Source organism: Scylla paramamosain, chromosome 7 (genome assembly GCF_035594125.1).
Source record: "Scylla paramamosain isolate STU-SP2022 chromosome 7, ASM3559412v1, whole genome shotgun sequence".
In the NCBI taxonomy this organism is placed as follows: domain Eukaryota; kingdom Metazoa; phylum Arthropoda; class Malacostraca; order Decapoda; family Portunidae; genus Scylla; species Scylla paramamosain.
The window spans coordinates 12,087,501-12,108,091 of record NC_087157.1 but is presented as its reverse complement, the minus strand read 5'-3'; the positions used below and the strand labels follow the sequence as shown (position 1 = coordinate 12,108,091).

The 20,591-nt window shown below is 48.1% G+C and overlaps 1 long non-coding RNA gene across 1 annotated transcript in view; it reads right to left on the bottom strand.

The window, feature by feature from the left end:
* LOC135102082 (uncharacterized) overlaps positions 1-20,591 on the bottom strand; it is a 145,935-nt gene that overhangs the window by 46,148 nt on the left and 79,196 nt on the right. The window contains exon 3 of the long non-coding RNA XR_010269516.1: positions 6,451-6,647. This is a non-coding gene — a long non-coding RNA (uncharacterized LOC135102082). The remainder of the gene's footprint in view (positions 1-6,450; positions 6,648-20,591) is intronic.

Genomic DNA, 20,591 nt, shown 5'->3' with positions numbered 1-20,591 from the left:
GTGTGTGTGTGTGTGTGTGTGTGTGTGTGTAATAAGACGGATACTGACCTAGGGCTCCTGAACGTGGGAAAAAGGCCCAATGAGGTGCCACTCCCTAAAAGAGCCAAGAGGACTAGCCAAAACTGGAGAAATAATAACACTAATAACATAATTTCTACACCATAATGCTACCACCACCACCACCACCACAGCCACACCAGAGTACCACCATTACCATTAAACACCATCCCCCTACCACAGTACCGCCACTCCCCAAACACCACCATAGGCCTGTATTTACGTAACACTACCACCACCATTTCTACACCATTATGCCAAGACCACCACCGACACAGCCAAGCCAGAGCATCAACACTACCATTACGATCTCTTCATCACAATCCACTACCACAATCGCCGCTTTACACCTGTGAGAAGTGATTAGTGTAGCGTCTCAGGCAATATCGCTCCTCACGGGTGACTGAGCAGCCTCCTCCACCCTGCACCCAGTCAATCACGCTGGTAATGACACTAATTCCACTAACAACACCCCGCCCTCCACTCCTCGTCACCGCGGTGGAGGTAAAGACCGTGGAGGCACAAAATTATTGAAGCAACGATCACCACAAGAAGTAACTAAAGAAGAATCTCTCTCTCTCTCTCTCTCTCTCTCTCTCTCTCTCTCTCTCTCTCTCTCTCTCTCTCTCTCTCTCTCTCTCTCTCTCTCTCTCTCTCTCTCTCAATCAAAAAGAAATACCCCACTCCCTTCCCTCCCTGGCCACAGTTCATGTCCTCGCCTCAGGTTTGAAGAGGGGCAGAAAAAATAGCTCAAAACAGAAAACTTATCCTCACATTTTCTCATGAACTCACGGCCGGCCAGCACCTCGACAGGACGGCCCATGGCTCCCCTGCCTCCCCTGCCCCGCCCTGCCTCCCCCGCTGCTCTACAACACTCCTCAGACCATCACACGCAGCGGGGAGTGGAAAGAGAGTGAGGGAGAGAGATGGGAGGGGGAGTACTAGGAGGGGAATGGGTTGGGGGCTTGAGTGAGAGAGGAGAGGGAAGGAAAGAGATGTGGGAGAAGAACTAGGAGGAGAAATGAGATGGGGGAGACTTGAGAGGAGGAGGGAGAGAGTAAGAGAGGAATCCTTCACCAAAACCCTTTACTCTTCAAAAAACCCCATCAACTGACGGGCATGAGTGTGAAATAACCCACCTGGCGGCATTACTTCCCACCTATCAATACCATTACGCAGGGAACCATGTAAAAATATATCAATAACCTGTTCCCTAACGAGCCATTTGAGGCCGAGAGTCGTGCGCCGGGTAAAGACGGTACTCAGCGCGCCCCGATGACTGCTAATGGCTGGTTGGGTTGTTTGGCCGGGCGTGTGACCAATGTCGGGTCACGAGGGCCTGGCGGGGCGTCGGGATCACCCACCACGAGAGATGACCGCCCCGCTGATAAATTATGAACAACCGGAGGCGCTGAGGGAGGCTACTGACGAAGGGAGGGGCCAGGTGTGTGTGTGTGTGTGTGTGTGTGTGTGTGTGTGTGTGTGTGTGTGTGTGTGTGTAGAAATGGCGCGAGAACAAATCCAAAGCTTGTAGATAAAGGGTTTCCATGCACACACACACACACACACACACAGTAGTAGGCCTCTTCTCGCTAATTGCTTAATCTTATGGCCTTGATGGAAACATTATTTTTAATGGCCATTGTGATGATTAAAAAAAATATAACTAACAATTAACAAAGAAAGGCACAAAAGATAAAAGATAAACAGAAACTTTAAAAACCAGCATGAAAATTGCTACAAAAAGGAAAGGTGAGGTGGTGCAAAGTACTTCTATATAAAATAAACCTGTTAGAGATTTCCCATAGGTATTCTAGAACCAGATGATGGCCGAGACAATCTTGTTGGAGCTAGGGGAGTCTTTCATAAAAGGAAAACAAAGGACATAAGTAGAATTTCGTACGTAGGAAAGTAAAAGAAAGTTGTGGTGGTGAGAATGGAGTGATGTGGTGGTGATGATGGTAATGGTGGTGCAGTGGTAGTGTGGTGTGCTATGGTGTGGAATAGTAGTGTGTGCTGTGGTAGTGTGATGTGGTGTGATGGTGTGGCAGTGTAGTGTGGTTTGGTCGTTGTCGCCATCGTCATCATCGTCATCATCATCACCATCATCATCACCATCATCATCATCGGAAGGTCAAGAAAACATCCCTATGCCCTCCAAGTCTCACCTCACCCCGTTCCTTCCCCTGCAGTAGTGGAGGAGAGGGAAGGGATGGGTGGAGCCTCGCGTTACCTCCTCACACAGCCGCGGGCAGGAAAGTAACTCGAGAGTACACCACTGAGGCGGAGTCCTGAAGGCGACCAATGCTCCGTCGAAAAGAAATGTTACGGTTGCAAGATTTCTCTCTCAAGCACACGCCACTCACTCCTCTATTACCACTCTCGCCCCCCTCGTGTCCCCAGGCTTTGCTCTTCCCATTAATGTACGGACAACACCACCACACCATACCGCTGTCCTCGCCACCACCACCACCACCACCACCACCACCACCACCACCACCACCACCTCCTCCTCCTCCTCCTCCTCCTCCTTGTCCACTCCTCGTCCTCCATCTCCCTTCCCTCCTCCCTCGCTCTCTCCGCTGCCCCTCTGCTCAAGATTTCACAGGTAACACAAAATTGGCGTGAAATTTGGCAAGGGCCTCAAGTGGTGAGAATCGTGGAGAAATCACCGACCTACCGCGGAAACCCGCTAACCTCTCACACCCGGGGAGGCGAGGCGAGGTCATGCCGACTCCCACCTGCACGAGACACAGGCGAGCGGCGGCGCCTTGTTCACCTGGACCAGTTAAGAGCCGAGGGTTAATATTAGAAGTGGTCACGGTATGGATGCGATGCGGCCATTAAGTGGGTGTGTGGTGCGCCTCGTTCCACCGTGTCCAGCCTCTCCACTATTCCGGCTGCCGACGCCGCTCCCGCTGCTCCTGCTCCTGCTCCTGCTCCTCCTCTTGCTCCTCTTGCTCCGCCACTCCCTCCACCTGGACGCAAGGGTATCGTCTCTATATCAACGCACTGACTATCACAACCTGACCATCAAGGAGTGCATGAACAAGATATTGAAATGGACTCCTCATGCTCCGCCTCCACGCCCCAGCTTCGCCCCGGCACGGTTCACGCTCCTCGGCCGTCCCGTTAACGTAACGACAGTCCTTTGTTTTCTTTGGTGATCCTTTGTGAAGACGAGCCTAGCAAGACCTCCGCCCGTCACACGGTTCTCTCGCCCATGATTACCGAAAACTAATTAGTGTGAGTGTCCCGTGATCACCTGGGACTGGCCGGCAACTAATGACCCTCGCCGGATACTCGTCTGGCCCGCCTCACGTCACCTGTAATTAAGCCGCGACAAAAAGAAGCCGGGAGCCGCAGCGCCACCCTCGCCCCACCAAATTTCAGATTTGTCCCAGTGATTTCACGCATTCTGTTCGGCGCTTATTTGGCGGCAGAGTGCGGAGCAAACACTGCCAGCCCGCCCGCACACCCGCTGCCCCGCCTGGTCCTGTGGTGGCGGTACTGACGGCGGGGAAGTTAACCAAAGACAGCGACTCTGAACAAGCCAAAGCACTGTGACAGGGCGGCGAGGTGGCGGACAGCAGCCACAGCAGTTGTAGCAATACAAAAACAATCGAGTGCGACGATGCGAAGATAATGACTAACTTGTCATTGTTGGTCATCGTGATCAGACACCGTTGGTCATCGCGATCGGCCTTGTATGCAGCACCTCGGTGATGCATCCTTCCCACTCCCACTCACCGCGACCATTCTGATGGCCTTCTTCCGTTCCATTTGCTCGCCACACAGACCTGAACGCACTTGACCCAGAGACTCGCATCATAAAAAAGTAAGATGTAAAATCACACACCGATGAGGTGTCCTGAGAACAAGACATTAAGCTTCCCTCCTCCCCGCGGCGCTACCATGGCAGCGTGCATAGCCACGAAGCCACTAAGACACAGGGGATCACCGGGGCCTCGGGGCGGGGTGTCAGCAATGATTGAAGGCTTGGGGATATTAATGTGTTCTGGCTTCATAAGAAGCATCATCTCGGTATAACTGTCCCGGCAGCAAGCAAACCAGTCTGACCCTGCGGAGAACGAACCTGAAAACGAATCTGTCGGAGCGGGATGCGAGAACACACCCTCACTGGACAACCAGGAGCAGAAAGGCTGAGACACGCAGGCGACAGTTCTTCCATGCTCGCAAGCCCCGCGTCACCCTGCCTCGCTCCGCACCCTGCCTGGCCACCAGAAGAACAGAGATTCCGACGTCACTCAGCGAAAACAAACGAAACTCCGCCACTACCCACCTGCACTACCTCGCCTGACTCGGGACTGTTTGGGCGAAGGTGAGGAGATCCGTCAGAACCAAAGTCATCAGGATCAGCCCGCGGGAGGGCAATACAGAGACGTTTACAGTCAGTGATCACCTGCCTCTGATAACGCAGCCACAAGCGCCGTAAAGAACGAAAAAGACGAGTGTTTTCTTCGCACCGAGGTATAACCGCTTTAGTGCCCACGGACACAGGTGATCGATTTTATCGCAGCCACGCACACAGCACGGAGGGAGCGGCGGCAAAGCACAAGGGAAGAAATGATAATACAAGATGGAGGGCGGCCTCTCTCCTGTGTCATCGTACAGGCGTGTTAACATCCACACCCCCACGCACCAAGCACCCAAGTACGCCTCAGCCACACCAAGGACTGACATGAGCGATAATTCAGCGCCGCCCTGGACATCTGTCATCTACCATCTCATGAGACATCACCCCAGCAGCGTCGTCTCTAGTGCATCATTCCTCTCATTCCCTAAAAAAAAAATAAAATAAAATAAAATAAAATCGAAGGATCCGCAGCCATCAGGCCAATAGCGCACCACGCCGCTCAACAGGTGGACGGCAGCCACGCGTCACGCCACCGCCAGACTATAGCTTCTTCCTCTTTCAAAGGACATCAGTATCTTTAGTCTTTTTCCATACGCTCATGAAAGATGCCAAGATGAATATTTCTACATAAGGTGAGGTCTTTTTCCCAGGACATGCAGAGTAAGGTTAATTTAAAGCAGTTTATCAGATACGAATCAATGTACTTTTTATTGCTGTTTCTGCTTCATCTTATTTCTTCCCCCCCCCCTCCTCTCGCTTCCTGACACAACTCAAAGGAGGCATTTTCATTGAAGTGGCGGCGCTCCTATACGCTACTGTCTCCGAAACAGCCACTTGACATGCGCCGCTCACCTCTACAAGTACCGCAAATAGCCATCAAAAGTTTATGAGCTGTGGCGAAGCAAAAAAAAAAAAAAAAGAAAAAAAAACTTACGAGCGTTTAGAGCAAAAAATGTCGGACGCACGTTTACGACGCCACGCAGAGAACACACCCGGTGACAGCAAGGTGGTCTCTTTGCCCAGCGTTACTAATTAAGGTGTGAATCCATTCCCCCAGGGTTCCCACGCACGCCGGGGCTCCTGTGATCCCTGACACCCACCCGCAGGGAAAACTACACCTCCCGTACCCAGCGCAAGCTTGAAGAAAGTTGAAGAAGCTGCAGGACTCAAATCAACGGCCATTAGGGAGCAATGAAGCTGTTCCCGCGTCGTAATGCTTGCGAGCCCGCGGGGAAACAATCTTCTGGTCACATAGATCTTCGTATTGCCGTAAAGGAGCCATTTAACCCTTGACCTCTATCTCTTCCTCTCACCTTAATAAATACCCTTTAGCTCGTTTACCCTTATGAATTCTAGCTTCAACAGTGACTCAATTGACTTCTTAATAAACACCCTTCAATTCTTCGACTTCTGCGACTTCTTTTCAGCCTAACATCCTTCAACTCTTTAGTTCTTATGGTGGCTTTCTCTCAGTTTAATAAACATCCTTCACTTATTTTACTGTTGTGACGTCTTTGATCTTAAACACTCTTCAGCTCTGACTCCTTGGCTTCTAGCTTAAACAACCTTCAATTATTTACCTTCTATTACTTCTCATCTTTAACTTTAACTCTTTAGCTCCTATGGCTTTTAGCTTAATTAAATAGAGGTGTCTAAGTTTGTAAGTTTCTTGAAAAACACGACTGACAGTAACAGGCGAGATAAAAAAAAACTGAGTAAATGTTTAGTAAAAAGTCAATGGTACTGTAATAAGAACACAGAAATATACAAAAACAAGGAAAGTTGGAAGAAACTATCAGGGCTACACGTGGCAGTCCCTATACAAAACATAGCTACTTACCGTCACCTATTATGCTCATCCATAATTTGTCTAATCTAATAAAACGACACTTGTTCAACCTCAGCAATCAAAGAATCAATACAAGATAGTTAATACACAGACCCGAATATTGCAGGCTCTTACAGTAAACATCCACCTTTCCACCTCTCCCGCGACGACCCCGAGGTCAACTCACCTGACTGATGGACGTCGCCGTTCACACCTGCACTGGTCCTATTAAGGATTCTTGACACCACCGCGGAACGCACACACGCACACACGCAAACTCACTATAGTAAATAAACTATCACAACGCGCCCGAGTGTCAGCACCAGACAGGCGATGATGATGCTGATGGAGTACCAGTGGGGAAAGTGCTGCAGGCAATATCACCTGTGGAGAGAAAAGAAAATACTGTACTAATGGCATAACACTTTAATAAATAGAAACTTATCTTATCATGACCGTAAACCCACTAATAGGAAAGAAAACTTAATTAAAAACCCAATTTGTAAACCAGCTTTCGCCTTTAAGAAAAAAACACAACACGATGGCCAGAATCACCGCGATCGAACAAGGCTTACATGAACACTATAAAAACTAACTGTAATGAACAGATGCATCAAGAAACAGATCCAAGACAAGAGCGAGGCCGTGCACCGCCACGCGCAGCCCGGCCAGCGTCATGTTCCTCCCAAGCAGGTTGCCGCGACCTTTGGCCCGCCACCCGCGCCTCATGGCAACGCTAATAGAAAGAAGGCCACTATTATTTCTGGAGCAAAGCAAGACTCCCAGACAGCATGTTTAGGGGGAAGGGCGCGGAGGGGAGAGGGTATAATCCTTCAGTAACGGCAACTCTTATCTGAATCTACAAAGCGTCTCAAGGAGTTATGTGTGGCAGGGTGGCCGCGGGGGAGGCTGGCACCCTGTATCTCAGCGTGTAGGACCGTTTCCCAGGCGTGTCAGATAACACCAGCAGCAGCGCCGCCGGCAGAACCAGTTCCCCCACAACATTACTACGACCAAGCAGCGTAAGTGGTCCCGCTGATCACAATGTTCCTACAAGTGCTCGCGCCTCGTAAAGCTGGGCTGAGGGCGCCGGGCCGCAGCCTCAGCGCAGCCACTCACCCACGCGGGGACAGGCAGGATTGGCCACGCCGGGCCTCGCTGTAAGGAAAGCAACAAGCACCTCGTCACTACCTGCCCGGCACAAACGCCGCTGCCATTCATCGTCCCTCGCCCCAAGCAGCGGTGTCCCTCCCCACCAAGGCACTGACGCTGGTGTCCCCAGTACCCCCACGCCAGGCACTCCTAAGCAGCACGACACACCTCACGTCTCGGCCTTGCGCGGCGGCACACAAGTCCAAATCCTGTAGGCGGATGCTCATCTTAAAACTATACCGCCATGTCTACATATTAAACTTTACTTTCTCGCGCGAGGCCGCCACAGAGCAAGTGATGGACCGTAACCAAAAATTCCATGCATAGCGGGGCTGCTAAGCAGGCCAAGGCCCGCATCAGGCCAGTTTAGCACAAGACTTACGGCGGTTTAAAATTCCAAGCTCCGCCTTCCTCCCTAACTCCTTTCAACTTATAGACAAAAACACTCCCTGATACTGTGTGTGTGTGTGTGTGTGTGTGTGTGTGTGTGTGTGTGTGTGTGTGTGTGTGTGTGTGTGTGTGTGTGTGTGTGTATATATATATATATATATATATATATATATATATATATATATATATATATATATATATATATATATATATATATATATATATATATATATATATATATATATATATATATATATATATATATATCACAGCAGGCACGTCATCGTCATGATTAATCTGCTTCTCGTTGTCATCACAGTAAAATTAAAAGATGAATCAATAAAAACCACAATAAAGAGATGAACGCAGCAGCGAGCCGTGAGGGATGGAAGCAAGGAATGCTTCGCGAGCTGATATCCCGCGAGACACTGACGAGACAAGTGAAGGAGAGTGTTCATTACAATTTATTAAGAAAAGTGAAGAAAATACTACAGCAGACCCCCGGTGAGTCATAATTGTGACGGCGGGCTTGAGGAGCAGCAAGTGCACACAAAGCGGGCAACCCCTCGGCGCTATGCTGCGCCACACGACACCATAAAGCTTCATCAGCGTCCGCCAAACCGGTCACCTCTTGCGGAACAGACGATCTCCTGCTGCTGCTGATCTGCCTGACGCGACCCCACTCACACCGACCAGGACACGACGCTATCCACGTCTGCTCTTGCAACCCAACCCCTTCCTGCGCCCTGCACTGCCTACACCCGTCCGTGGCTCATGTAACCATATCTATTATTTTTTTCCACTTACAATGACCACGACCCGACACGCTGGACCTTTTCTGCCACAAGAGCGAGGCAAATACCACTAACCTTCAATGAGGCACAAGTGACGGCCACACTCAGCACTTCAGACTCTGGACACAAAAGTCTTGACGTATTCCCTTCCCTCTTTCCTTCCTTTCTCTCTCTCTCTCTTTTTCCCTCGATGGAACGTTATCATAATGAGCAAATAAATACATCGCTTACTAAAATTATTTGTTCAAATTAATACATATATTCATAACAGTACTTTACCAGTAGAAAAGCTCTCCTTTACACTGCCATCACAAAATTGTCGAGCATTCACTGAAAGAGAATACATAAGAAGTGTTCGTTAGTTTTGACTGAATCACGGCACTACAACTGGAAGATATAGCGCCAATGCATCACTCTTACAAAGCACTACTAGACCATCCACGCTCCCACTCACCCCCATGATCCACCCACCACAAGCACCACCACCACCACCACCACAGCGCCAGTCACCACCCACATTAACCTGCCTGTCCTCCAATCGTTAGTGAAAGTCCTCCTCCTTCTCTTTTCCCTACATCTCTCCCTTCTCTTATTCTTCTGCTCTTTTTTTTCTCTTCCTTCCACTCCAGCTCCTTCAAGTACGAGTATTCTCAAGTATTCTCTTTCAATGAATGTTTGATAATTATGTGATGGCAGTGTAAAGGAGAGCTTTTCTACCGGCAAAATACTCTTATGAGTATATGTATTAATATGAACAAACAATTTTAGTAAGCGGTGTATTCTACACTATCAGACGACTTTATTATCATATCCAAATACCTTTATGTGAACTACTTCTTGTCGATCCACTCTCCTTTATCACCTTTTGCTTCTACTCCTCCTTCTCTTCTTCTCCCTCTTCCTCCTGACGTCATCATTGTCCACACACCAAAGCCTTCGCTCGGAGCGTTAAGAAGCCTCCTTGTGGCGACTACGCAGCGCGAAATGAGTCCAGAGGTTAGTGGCCGAAGGGGAAGCCTTGAGGTAGAAATCTGATGATCCGAGGAGTGAAAGTGCCCAAGAAAACCAGGTGAGCTAATGAGTCGCTTAGTGATAAGTAATAGGACAAGTGTTACTGTGAGTTCACCGTAGCGGAAAGAAGGATAAGGCTTAATATGACAAAATGACACAACCCTCCCCACCCCCACCACAACGACGCTGAAGTATCACACTAGGAATCTACATCATTAGACGACTATTTGTTAATGAAGTCATTGGGAAAAAAATTAAGAGAGTACGTGGTTAAAAATTAATAACTAGGTTAATGTAAAAAATATATACATCGAATCGTAAAACGTAATATAGAATCGAATGTGATAGAACACACACACACACACACACACACACACACACACACACACACACACACACACACACACACACACACACATACACACACACACACACACACACACACACACACACACACACACACACACACACAATGAGGATTTCGAGGAATACAGAAAAAATGTTTGCTTTCCGAAGACTAAGAACAGAGACGGTCATTACTCGAAACACAACACCCTCATGCCTCGCCGCCGCCATGACACCTGTGTGATGCCCTCCCTCCGTGGCGCCCTCAAGTGTCTCCAGAAACAGAAATGTCTCGGGGATCACAGAGGACAACACTGCGGGCTTTCCTGTGGGCCCTGGAGTCCTGCGTGGCGCCAATCCCCGTATTTCCTCACCACCACCATCACGCCGATAGTTTCCATCACCATCACACTATAATAAGCACAAAGGAAGCAAATTCATCACAAATCCGTACATGCAGAGTGAATCACCCGAATGCAAGGTGGCGGTGGGGGTGAGAGTGGCGTGTGAGGCGGCGGCCCGTCAGTTGGCCCACTGTGGCTCTGAAGCGAGGCGCGCGCTGGTTGGTCCGCGCCGCTCCTAGACACACCATCTGGTGCACGTGCGCTACTGATTGAAATCCAGAAGGTTCTATCACCCACTGATGGACCTCACTAAGTCTGGCACTGATAGGGCGAGGGAGGCGCCCCCTGCGAGCACAGACAGCATGCCTGGAGGACCATGGGCACAAGGGGCAGCCCTAGGCAGGGTTCTCCTGGGCGGACGTCCCGCCGCGACTGAGATTTTGTTGTGGGCGACGGCGGCCTCGTGCCCTTGATGACCGGCACGTAGATCCTTCTTGTCCGCAACGGAGAAAGGAGGTAAGGTAGGTAAAAATAACAAATCTCACTCACCTTCGAGTTGCTGTGGTTTCGTTATCTCCAGGCCAGATATAACGTCTGCACCACCGCGAGTCTCATGTGCTGCCATCACTTCATTCACAATCATCAGCTTCGCACACTGCCATGGCCGACCTACTGACTCAGTCTGTATTAAACATCTCCATTTGCTTTGATTTTAGAGGATTTGGCCCACTGCTGACGGCGACGGTGTCATGGCTGCTCTATACGCCTAGGAGGGAGAGGCGGCCATGTCTACGAGTACACGACCTTCATGTTGACAATGTCGTCGTGTTGACACTACAGGCGAGCACCGAGTGCTGCACTGCAAGCTGTGTCGTCACGGCAAACACAAGAGGGCGACGGAGAGGAAAAGCGACACACACACACACACACACACACACACACACACCTGAACAGCCTCTCTCGTGCCAGGAAAAGAAAACGACCTAAGAATTTGAGTCCATGCCAAGTATGTCTGCAACAAATTAATACTATCTCGAGACGGACTGCGAGGCCAAGACGCGGCCTGACGGGAGCCTCGCCGCGGGGAAGCTCCGTGCCGGGGGATCATTTGGTGTTAATATCATTTTCACTATTAAAAAATAGCAATACTCTGCACAACGAGTCAGATCACAGCGGCCTTCAGCAGCGGGCGGTCAGTGTGTCAGGCCTGGCCGTTCGACAAGATGGTGTATTTCCAAACACATGACACATTCTCAGTACTCTCATGAACTAACAGATGTGTTACATCCATAATACATTTGGCGAATCAGACATAATGGAGTAGTCTGCATTACTGACGGCTGGCCAATGGCTGTTTTTTTTTTTTTCTATCTTTCTTTCTTTTATGTGATGAGGGAATAGCAGTGTGCTACATACAAGTGGCAGTATCGAGCACTGGAGCTAGAATAGCTAAATATAAATCAATGAAATTCAACTCTCTCTCTCTCTCTCTCTCTCTCTCTCTCTCTCTCTCTCTCTCTCTCTCTCTCTCTCTCTCTCTCTCTCTCTGACACATAATTACTTTAAGAGAAGAAAAATTACACATAATTCACAAAATCAGTTTTCCATCAGCCGCTAAACACGTGTACATCAGTCTGTATCAAATCCGCCAAACAGCAGCTGCGCCCCGCCGCCCAAGCCTCACTGGCCTCACACAGGCGGTGCTGCTGAACACTTCTAACTACAGAATTTCTGGAAACTCATGAGAACAGTGAAAGATTTTCTCCGACAAACGCCTGAAGTGGCTACCAGGCTTTGCTTGAGATATGCTGACACCTCAATGCCTGCATCCTATAAATACTGTCAGAAACAAATAATTCGGAAATACTTGTATTCCTAACTCAAGGCGAGTCTACAGTCAGGTAACAGGTAACATCTTTATCGCCCGATGCTCGGCACTGCAAGCAAGGTGTCGGGACGTCGTGATGAGACTGTCCTCACCCTGAAGCCAGGAAAGGTTTAGCCGCCCGCAGTGCGCAGCGCAGCGACACACCTCACACAGGGCATATTTCCTCGACAACATGACGGGTGACTCTCACCACCTCTCCTCTTCCTCCTCCCCTCACCATCTCTCTTTCGTCTGGCAAAAAGTCTGCGGGGATGACGTGCCCACATGTGCACGCCCCTCTTGCAGCCTACGATCCAAATACATGTTCTCGCACTCATACACAATTTCATGTACGCGTACGCGTACATGGACTCAATGAACCAACCAGTTTTGAGAGTAATTTCGAATATATTAGATTACAACCAGAAGATGCAAGCACTTGGTATGGTGACGGATGGCCAGCAGGGTGAGGATGAGGTGACAGCGGTGACCTGGGATGTGAGGTGACGCAAGGCAGACAAAGGCTTCATTACTGGGTATTCCCATAGTTGAGGTTACTACTTATCAAAACCGCTTGTCGAAATCCATCAATAAAAATACTCTTACTTGCATTGGAAACAAAGTACATGAATATTATTGCTTAGAATCGTCCCACCGTCATGTACATGTATTTTGACACGAGAACAAAGAAATATGTATCTGAACCCAAGTCTGCCGCTGCATGAATACGCATCAGCGCCGCCTTTCCCTCCCTACACACCCTCAATAACTCTCACTTACTGGTCCGCGCAGAACATTCAGTTCTTCTATTAAGCCAGTGGTTCTCAACCAGGGGGGGGGGCGCACACTCTCCCGGGAGAACGGGAGAGGAAAAATAATAACAATAATAATAATAATAATAATAATAATAATAATAATAATAATAATAATAATAATAATAAATAATAATAATAATAATAATAATAATAATAATAATAATAATAATAATAATAACAATAATAATAGTGAGGGCCAATACAATAATAGCCTAGCCAAGGGCTATCTATCTATCTATCTATCTATCTATCTATCTATCTATCTATCTATCTACCTATCTATGTATCTGATTATATCTATGGTGGCATAGTTGGGGAGGGGGTTGAGTGGGTGACGCAGGGAGGAGGGGTGCCCCAGCTGCACTGAACAAGCTTTGAGGGGGTCCAGCATGCAAAAGGTTGAGAACCTATGTATTAGGCAACGAACTAACAAAATAAAAGGCCACAGCTGAATAATACAAAGGAGAGTCTTACAGTGTCGGTTAGTGTCATGAAGCCTCGGAACTGATCGAGAAGGAGCGAGATTTCAGTTACTCACACAGAAAAAAAAATATATATAAATATTCCAGTCAAGTCCCCGGAGGTAATGAGTCTCTCTCTCTCTCTCTCTCTCTCTCTCTCTCTCTCTCTCTCTCTCTCTCTCTCTCTCTCTCTCTCTCTCTCTCTCTCTCTCTCTCTCTCTCTCTCTCTCTCTCTCTCTCTCTCTCTCTCTCTATCTCCCCTCCTTCTCCTCCTTCCCCTCCTCCCTTCCACCTTCCCACCTCCCCACCTTACACCTTACCACCTTCCATCTTCCATCTTCCATCTTCCATCTTCCATCTTCCACCTTCCAGCTTCCATCTTTCACCTTCCTTCCTTCCTGCCCTCTCCCTCCACCTTAGTCTGCCCGCCCGAATAAATAATCTACACCTTCAACTGTGATACCTAATTACTTGCAGCCTGCGGGCCTCCAAGCACGGCCTCGCTGCTGCGTCCTGCGAGCCCCGCCACTCCGCAGGGGCACCGACGGGATTACTGAGCCTTCTTTTACCAGAACCAAGTTATGCGTGGTGTTGGTGGTGGTGGTGGTGAACAAAGATAATGATGGTGATGACGATTATAATAACAAGCATATTACCGCTGCTGCTGTGTTATTGCTGCTGCTGCTGCTGCTGCTGCTGCTACTACTACTACTACTACTACTACTACTACTACTACTACTACTACTACTACTACTACTACTACTACTGTTGCTGCTGCTGCTGCTGCTGCTGCTGCTGCTGCTGCTGCTGCTGCTGCTGCTGCTGCTGCTGCTGCTGCTGCTACTACTACTACTACTACTACTACTACTACTTCTACTACTACTACTACTACTACTGCTGCTGCTGCCGCTGCTACTACTACTACAACTGCTACTACTACTACTACTACTACAACAACTACTACTACTACTACTACTATTACTACTACTACTACTACTACCACTTCTACTACTACTACTACTACTACCACTACCATTACTACTATTACTACTATTACAACAACATTAACAACAACAACAACAACAACAACAACAACTACTACTACTACTACTACTACTACTACTACTACTACTACTGCTACTATACCATTACCACCACTACTACTACTGCTACTACTACTATTACCACTACTAATGAAACAACAACAACAACAACAACAACAACAACAACAACAACTACTACTACTACTACTACTACTACTAGTACTACTACTACTGCTGCTGCTGCTGCTGCTGCTGCTGCTGCTGCTGCTGCTGCTGCTGCTGCTGCTACTACTACTACTACCACTATTACATAGTAGTAGTACCACCACCACCACTCCTACCCACTAGCATAATCACCACTACAAGAATAAGAACGATAAAAATAATAATACTAGCAGCAACACCAATCACAACAAGAATAGCAATAATGATAATAATAATAATGGTGATGCAGATGATAGCAGTAACTGTCAACAACTTCATCTACATACACACGTCAGGAAGGAAGCAGAGGAATGTGTGTAGCATCGAGGAGACTTGAAGGCAACAATGAACCACTTTATAAGCAGTTCAGGGGAGAGAAAAAAAAAGAAAGAAAAAAACTCATCAAATTTACAAGCAAAAAAAAAAAAGAAAAGAAAAAAACAAGAGATGTATCTACGAGTATTTTATGTAACTAACAATTTCATAGTATAGCTGAATATAAAACTGCTCTCCTTGATAAACTATGACGAGAGAGAGAGAGAGAGAGAGAGATGAGAGAGAGAGAGAGAGAGAGGAGAGAGAGAGAGAGAGAGAGAGAGAGCGAGAGAGAGAAGAGAGAGAGAGAGAGAGAGAGAGAGAGAGAGAGAGAGAGAGAGGAGAGAGAGAGAGAGAGAGTTTAAATTATAAAACAAAAAAGAAATTTGAAGATTCGAGAAGAATCATCCTTAATGATAATAATTACTACTAATATCAACAGCAACTTAGGAAGTCAAATAAATTTAGCGTTTCTTGTTGCACCAAAGAAAACACACACACACATACACACACACACATTTGACAGTCCACAGCATTCGACCACATCATTAACACCTTCCCCCCCCCCCACACACACACACACATTTGACAGTCCACAGCATTCGACCACATCATTAACACTCCCCCCCCCGACACACAGAGCACAGTACAAAAAAAAAAAAAAAAAAAGCACGGACCTCAGGTGTATGCGGTTTTCCGACTCACACAACTCAGGTTCATTAGTTTGGTCGGTTAAACCCACTTGCGTGCAGCCCAAGACGCCCGCGGCCGCTAGAGTAATTATCGGGGATTAAAACACTGGGCCATCCATTATGCACGTCAAGCCAACACGTGAGTGACGCCTTGTTAGCCACTACAAACAGCGCCTGCCTCGTGCACCTCAAAAAGGAAACGAGAAACGAGTCCTCTATAGTTATGGGATGCAAGAGGAGGGGAGTGGAATAGAGTGGTTCAGGTGGTGGTAGTGGTGTAGGTTATGAGAGATGAGGAAGAGGGGAGGTGGTGGTGGTGCTGGTAGCGGTTGAAGTGGTGTTGTGGTGAGGTGGTGTATATGTGAAGGTGGTGATGTGTAATGAGTTGTATGCTGCGTGGTGGTGTGTTATGAGGATGGATGTCAGTGGAGGCTAGTGGTGTAGGAGAGGCAAGGAGAGAGAGGCGAGGAGTGGCGGTGTGCAGGGCAAGTCTGCGGGCGTTCTGCGTCGTTTGTGATTCAAGGGGCCACTGCTGTCTTGTACATCCTCCAGCATGGACATAATTCCTCGCGCCTGTGGAAGTGGCAGGGAGAATAGACTACAGCAGAGGGCAGCGCGGCGCAGTGTGGGGGCAGCGTGGGCCACACACTCACATCCTGCAGGCGCCTCCTCCAGCCTACGCGGTATCATTGACAATACGCCTGTCGCTCGTTTTGGAGATGTCTTTTTAAACCAAGAAGCTATTTAATAAGACTACACTCTGGATTCTATTAAGCAGTAATGGCTGCGGTGTGCCGGTGAACATATCAGTGCCTGCGGCCGCTGCCCTTAGGCCGCGCCATGCGTCCAGGCAGAATCCCCCGCACGGCGCCGCCACGTGATCACACAGCACCACAAATTATCGCCACCGGTGAAACAAGCTTGTGCTCGTGGACGGCTTGCACGGCGTCCCCTCCCGCCCGGTGATCCCGCCTCTCCCCACTCACTGATGCCACACTGGGTGAGTGCCCAATACACAGAGCCCGCGCCAACGCGCACCACTTGCAGATTAACCAAGACACTTGAAACCCTCTGGAAGCCCTGTAGCCGCCAAGACCTCACCACTGCTCTCCACGCTGGTCTGACTCCTCTGTTTAGAATGTTTATCTCGTCCCACAAACACTACTTCTGTCTCACGTATTGAATATTATATCATCCTCAAAACTGGCAAGATTTCAGTGCCTCGCTGCAACGCGCGGCTGGAAGGATCACATTCCCGGGGTTGATAATTAACATTCCTTAATTACATCTCCAGTTCCATCCGTGGAAATAACTCATGTTTTCCAATATCTGTTTTCCACACAATTGGCGCCACTTGCTAATTAGTCCAGCTCTCTTCAAAAGGGAAAAAATTGGTCCGCATTTTATGAGAATTCAGTGAGCGTTGAATTAGTGGACAGTGCGAGTAGCGGCTCCTCCCCGGGGCTGGGAAGGGCAAGCCGGCCACGATAAATACCTCACCCGCTATATTCTTACCAAATATGTTAATAATAGAAGCCTGACTAATGACCAGGTACTGCTAACCTATTATGCTTGTTAAATCTCTCTCTCTCTCTCTCTCTCTCTCTCTCTCTCTCTCTCTCTCTCTCTCTCTCTCTCTCTCTCTCTCTCTCTCTCTCTCTCTCTCTCTCTCTCTCTCTCTTCTCTCTCTCTCTCTCTCATGATATGAATCTAAAATTTCATATTAATCCTTTTATATTACGGAAAATATCCCATTTATCATTTCCTATAGATTATAAACTTTAATATCAATATTTTCTCATACTTTTTTATGTTTTTAAAGTCTGTAATTCTGAAAGTAATTTTTTAATCGAAAAAATGTTTTTTTTTCCAGGTTCGGACCTCTTAAAAATAGTGAAAAAAAGTCAATTTCAAAATTGTTATCTGATAATATAGATATGTTCCTTATTGAAAAGAGAAACACTGTGCATGTTAAACATCCTTTTGAGCTCATAGGAAGGGTGTGTAGATAATAATATTTAACTTTTATCAACATTGCACTTTTAAACAAAATTTAGAAAGTAAAAACACACTTTACTGAAAGATATAATATTTTTATATCAATGTTTTTTATTCTATTTCCCATGTTTTAAAATTTTGTACTTTTTTTATTTTCATGGCAATTTTTCTCCAAGTCTGGACCTTAAAATATTTTCTCAAAATTTTTATCTGATAATGTAGATATGTTCCTAACTTAAGAGAGAGACATTTTGCACATACGAAATATTCTTCTGTGTTCATAGGCACAGTGCGCAGAAAATAATCTTTAACTTTATCAACATTTCACTTTCTAACAAAATTTAGAAGGTCGTCGTCGTGCTCCCCATGACGACGTGCAACCCCTGTGACGACAAGACATCAACTGAATATAACTCTAAACGACCATCACATCAGCAAAATCAGTTAGGGCTCGCCGACCAGCACTCCTGCCGCTATGAACGTACCCTCAGGCCACTGTGCTAGGCTGACTAGACATAGCAGATGTGCAACAGCCTTCTCATCATTACAACTAAAATATGAAGTTTACCTACAATTTTAATGATATGAAGTAATAACAATTCTAATATAAATTACAGTACTGGCATATCACTGAACTAAATGTGAACAAATAGTATTATGACATAGGATAGTGATAGGAAGGGTAGTTTTTGGTTATTTGCCAAGGCCCGCATTTAACTTCCTTGCCATCAAATAGTGCGTTGAGCATCCTTGCTGTAGAACACCAGAGAGAGAGAGAGAGAGAGAGAGAGAGAGAGAGAGAGAGAGAGAGAGAGAGAGAGAGAGAGAGAGAGAGAGAGAGAGAGAGAGAGAGAGAGAGAGAGAGAGAGAGAGAGAGCAGAGAGTGAGAGAGAGAGAGAGAGAGAGAGAGAGAGAGAGAGAGAGAGAGAGAGAGAGAGAGAGAGAGAGAGAGAGACGAGAAGAGAGATGAGAGGAGAGAGAGAGAGAGAGAGAGAGAGAGAGAGAGAGAGAGAGAGAGAGAGAGAATGCGCACTAGTAACTTGATACTTAATAACTTAAAAGACATTACAACCCTGCCTTCCTAAGCCGTTGTCCTGATGCCAAGCCGCCGCCCCGTCCCGCCCCGCCTTGCACCTGCGGCGTGCTGGGCGGCGCCGCGGCTGTGAATACCTTCATTGCACAAGTAATACCGTACATTTTCTTCGACCAGTGTGCCCCATAACAGCGCGGCGGCCACCCAGTAAGTACTCCAGTCTCCTCGCCAGGACTACCTCTGGCTCAGGGGCGGCGCGCTGCATCTCAATCGATAAATGTACGACAGCGTGCAATCAGTGCAGGACGCCGCGACGCGCACGCAACACCTGCAATTGTCGTCATGATCGGCGCTACAAAGACGCTCCTCGCCGCCACCGCGTCAGCCTCTGCGCCACAGCCGCCCTCACGCTGACTCATGGTGAGCGCCGCCCCAACACCCGACACTCACGCCGCACTCCAGGACGCCCACCACCACATCACGAGTGTGGCAAATGGAAGTAATTGAAAAGCTGAGACAAGAGGACAGAGCGGTGATCAGTGCTGAGTTACTTGACAAAGATCGCTCTGACAAAGTGCCAGGCGAGATTTATACGATAAATAACTCTATATAAATACAACAGACAAAAACATGTCCATAAATAACAGCGCCCCTTCTCCCTGCCCGAGGGGTGGCCACCTGCACCGAGTCCTTCCAGCAGCCCGGCGAGTGATGGCACCCCATAACCTGTGCCATAATGGTCTCCGCCACAACCAATTACTGCCCGTAATTTTACGCTCCGGTGTGCTTAACCTTCAGGAGAAAATAATGACTCTGGGCACATCCACCGCATGTAAAGTGTCAGGCTGCGGTTAAGACGCAGGTACGGGGAGCAGCGCTCCTGGGGACCAGCACTGCACCTCCGTCGAGGCCACAACAGTCACCGGAGTGCCCGTGCGGCACTGTTGTCGGGGTGAGCCGTCTTTTCAATATTCCCGTGAACCAGCGGTACACCAACAGTCCAGCAGGCCTGCTTGTGTCGAGCAGCATCAACCATTATTGTTTCTACACAACACAGCAAGCGGCACGGCAGCCGTCACCATGCCAGAGCACATGAGTGAACTACAAAAGCTGCTGCCCCTGGCAGAGCCTCACTCCCCGCAGCTTCTCCACTCTCCCAGCGGCATTGGCTCACCGAGAACAAACCCACAGCGCAATGCATCACCTTAACATCCACTCAGCAGCTAATTTGGCGTTACCATCAACGTTATTATTCAATCATCCCTCTGTTCACCCCCTCCACCGCAACCACTAATACCACAATTACCACAATCATCCTCACAACATTCCCCACCACCCCCACCATCCTCACCATCCCCACCACCCGCACTCCCCCGCCGCCGCAGCCGCCTCACCATAGGGCACCATGCCGGCCACGGCCACAATCACAGTCACCGTCACCGTCGCGGCCCAGCAGCCGGACCTAATCACAGTGATCAGGACTGAGCGCGTGGTCGAATTAAGCGTGTAGAAATGAGCCAGATTTAATTGTAAATCGTGGCTAGGGGCCCATAAAGTGAGGTGTCCGCTAATCACTTTTCATAGCAACCCCGCACTTAAAAGCCATTTGCCTCAACATTAAAAGACGACTCGGGACCTTATGACTCTTAAACATTGTGATCTGCTTGACCCATGCTTGTAAACCCCGCAGATTACAGACTCAAGACCTACTTTATGTAAGCCTTTAACCACCTGATTATATTTAATCAGCCGTATTAAATCAGCCGCAATAAAGTGTAACTGACTCTAACATGAGAGAGAGAGAGAGAGAGAGAGGAGAGAGAGAGAGAGAGAGACGAGAGAGAGAGAGAGAGAGAGAGAGAGA